The sequence below is a fragment of the Asparagus officinalis genome, chromosome 1 (assembly GCF_001876935.1).
Source record: "Asparagus officinalis chromosome 1, Aspof.V1, whole genome shotgun sequence".
In the NCBI taxonomy this organism is placed as follows: domain Eukaryota; kingdom Viridiplantae; phylum Streptophyta; class Magnoliopsida; order Asparagales; family Asparagaceae; genus Asparagus; species Asparagus officinalis.
The window spans coordinates 92462919-92466942 of record NC_033794.1 but is presented as its reverse complement, the minus strand read 5'-3'; positions in this window follow the sequence as shown (position 1 = coordinate 92466942).

The following is a 4024-nucleotide window of genomic DNA, read 5'->3' as shown; positions in this document are numbered from 1 at the left end:
TTTCCCTCAAAATTCCGAGAGCTACGCTTTTCCTCAAAATTTTCTCTGTTACTATTTACTTATATTTCGGGCAACCATCTTCGTCTGAGCAGAAGCTCTGCTACTCGCGTTCGAGTACAGAGGTCGGCCGTTTCCGGGGGCTTTTACCGCTAGGGGATGAGGATCGACTGCGCTAGGGCGAAAGACGGGTCCTCTATCTTGTAGGACAGTGAATCACGACTGTACCCATTCAGGCCTGGTGTTCTAACTCTTTTATTTTCAGTTTTATAATAATTATTTTAATTTTTAACAACAATCTAGAAGATAGAAAATAATTTTGCTGTTAATTTAAATCTGCATTTTAACCTATAGTTAACTGTTTTAATTTGTTAACTAATTTTGCATCTAAATTAGATAGAAAAAAAATTAAAAATTATTTTGCTGCTTCTGTACTCAATTTCTGCATCTGTCAGAAACAAAAAATCTTTAAGTAAACCGATTCAAGTTTTCTTAGATTAGTTGGTGTCTAAGGCAAGATTTAAGGGTTGCGTAAAGCGCTCTGCAAGAAACGGAGTACTTAATAGATCTTTGATCAACCTCTAGTACTATCCTTACCTGGCCAAACTACCCGAGTAAAACTTTAAACTTTTCACTTTCAGAATTTTTGGTTAAGAGCAGGTTTAATTAAGTTTCTGGTCTAGTAGTATTAACAAAATTCTTTACCCGATCAGATTCCATCTACCTAGACTAGTAAACTCAAATTGGACTTATGGTAATTCCTGATCATTCAAAAAGTGTCAAACCTGAGAAGTTCATAGGTGTCAACTATAAACGGTGGGCTAATCAGATGAGATACTGGCCCACTACCTTAGGTCTCTTATCTGCTATTGACACTCCCGAGTCTTCTACTAGTGGTTCTCAACCTTTGACTCCTGATCCTGAACAACCTGCTCCTTCCACTTCTGGTTCTGATGCTAGCTCCTTTTCTACTCTATGAAACCAGAAGAAATCAATTATCATTGTTGTCATATGATTCTTAGTGCACTTGCGGACAACCTTTATGACATATACTATAAGTTCAAAAGTGCAAAAGACCTATGGAATGCTCTTGAAGCAGAATATGGCTATGATAATGCCGGAATTCTGTGTTTCACCTCCTCCTCCTTCAATAAGTTCATGATGGTTGATGACAAGCCAATTAATGAACAAATTCATGAATTTTTAGCTTTCATCCGTCATCTCCAATCAAAAGGAAACACTTTTACTGACGATTATAAAGTTTCCTGTTTGATTGATAAACCCCCTCCCTCCTGGTCTAGATTTGCTGGAGATCTCCGACACAAGCAAGGAGATCTAAACTTAACTGAAGCCCTCAAGGCTATTCGTATTGAAGACCAGTATAGGTAAAATTCCAAAACTAAAAATGAATCAAAAGCTAAAGTAAACTTGGTAGAGGATAAGCCTAAATCAAGGAATTTCAAACCCAAAGGGAAGAAATTCAAGAAAAACCAACAATTTTTCAACAAATCTTCCTTCAAATCAAATCCCAATTCTTCCAGCAATAAGTCTGAGGGAAAGTTCTTCTTTGTCTGTAGTAGAACAACCACATGGCTCCCAACTGTTTCTTTTGGAAGAAGGAACTGGCTAAACCTGCTCCTAAAGGAAACGGATCCAACAAAGTTAATATGATTGAAGAGAATCCAACCTCCTTCAGGTTAGCCTCCTCATCTCATCTTGTAAATTCTCTCACTTCTTCCACTGATTGGTATTTGGATTTCGGAACAAATATCCATGTCTGTAATGATCGCTCTTGGTTTTCAAATTATCAGGAATCACGTGGAGGAAGCATAAGCTTAGCAGATGACTCCACTAAACCAATAATAGGAAGTGGACGTATAGAGCTCTCATGGACTTCTGGGAAAGCTCTGCATCTGCAAGGCGCTTATCATGTTCATTCTCTCCGTCACAATTTGATTAGTGAATCTCTTCTTCTTAGAGGTGGTTATAGGATTGTAAAAGAATCCAACAAAATTTGTGATTGCAAAGAGTAATGTTTTCATAGGAAAATGTTTTATCTGTAATGGCCTTTTCAAACTCAATATAATCAATTGCAAAGAGTAATGTTTTCATAGGAAAATGTTTTATCTGTAATGGCCTTTTCAAACTCAATATAATCAATTCCAGTTCTAATAAAATTTCTGAGTCTTCCTGTAATGGCCTTTTCAAACTCAATATAATCAATTCCAGTTCTAATAAAATTTCTGAGTCTTCTGTTATACAAATTGTTGAATTTTGTGATGTATGGCATGGACGACTTGGACATGTAAATTTTCAAACTTTACAGAAAATGATCAAATTGAATCTTATTCCTAAATCATCTTTTGACCTCTCATCCAAGTGTGAGATTTGTGTTCAAGGGAAACACACTAAAAAATCCTTTAAGTCTATAACTAGAAACTCTGAACCCCTCAAATTAATTCATACTGATGTGTGTGACTCGAACCGAGTTCTCACCCGAGGGGATAGGGGATATTTTGTAACCTTTATAGACGATCACTCCAGATATTGTTATACCTATCTTCTTAGAACTAAAGATGAAGTCTTAGATATGTTTAAGGTGTATAAAGCTGAATCTGAGAACCAACTTGATAGGAAGATCAAGATTCTAAGATCTGATGGGGGGGGGCGTATACGTCAAATCATATGATTGAATATTACCAAGAACATGGTATTATTCATGAAGTTACTATTCCCTATACACTACAGTCTAACGGGGTAACTGAATGAAAGAACAGAACCCTAATGGACATGGTAAACTGTATGTTACTCAGTTAAGGAGCACCTGAAAATCTCTAGGATGAAGCTCTTCTCTCTGCTTGTTTTATTCTCAATAGGATTCCCCAGAAAAATTCTGATACAACTCCTTATGAATATTGGAAGAGGAGATCTCCTAATCTGAACTTTTTCCGAGTTTGGGGTTGCTTGGCTAAGGTAGCTATTCCCGAACCTAAGAAGAGGAAAATTGGTTCCAAGACTGTTAATGTTGCTTTCATTGGATATGCACTAGATAGCAATGTTAATAGATTTCTAGTTATTAACTCTAAAATTAGTGACATATCCAACAACACTATCATGGAAGCTAGAGATGCAGTCTTTTTTGAAAATATCTTTCCTTTCAAATCCAAAATCTCAGAAAATCCTAGTTTATCTCTTCCTTCTGATTTACCATCTTCCAGCTCTTCTCAGTCTTTTGATATTGAACCTCGAAGAAGCAAAGCTCTTCTCAGTCTTTTGATATTGAACCTCGAAGAAGCAAAAGAGGTAGAATTCAAAAGGATTTTGGAGAAGACTTCTTTAAAAAGAGGTAGAATTCAAAAGGATTTTGGAGAAGACTTCTTTACATTTCTTGTTGAAGGTGATCCAAGCTTATTCCAAGAAGCAATGGATTCACCTGAATCTCCTTTTTGGAAAGAAGCCATTGATAATGAGATTAAATCTATCATGGAAAACCATACTTGGATACTCACCGACTTACCTCCTGGTTGTAAACCTATTGATTGTAAGTGGATATTCAAGAAGAAACTTAGAGCTGATGGTTCCATAGATAAATTTAAAGCTAGATTAGTAGCTAAAGGCTATACTCAACAAAAGGGCATTGATTATTTTGATACCTATTCTCCTGTAGTCTGAATCTTAACTATCCGAGTATTATTAGCCTTTGCTGATATCCATAAGCTGATCATATATCAGATGGATGTCAAGACTGCTTTTCTGAATGGTGATTTAGATGAAGAGATCTATATGCACCAACCTGAAGACCTCATTGCCAAGGGTCAGGAAAACAAAGTCTGCAAACTTGTTAAATCTCTGTATGGTCTTAAACAAGCTCCTAAACAATGGCATCAGAAATTTGACAGAGTTATTGCTCACAATTCTTTCACAGTGAATGAACACGACAAATGTGTTTATTCAAAAGTGATAAACAATGACTATGTCATCCTCTGTCTCTATGTTAATGATATTCTTATCTTTGGAACAACTCTTG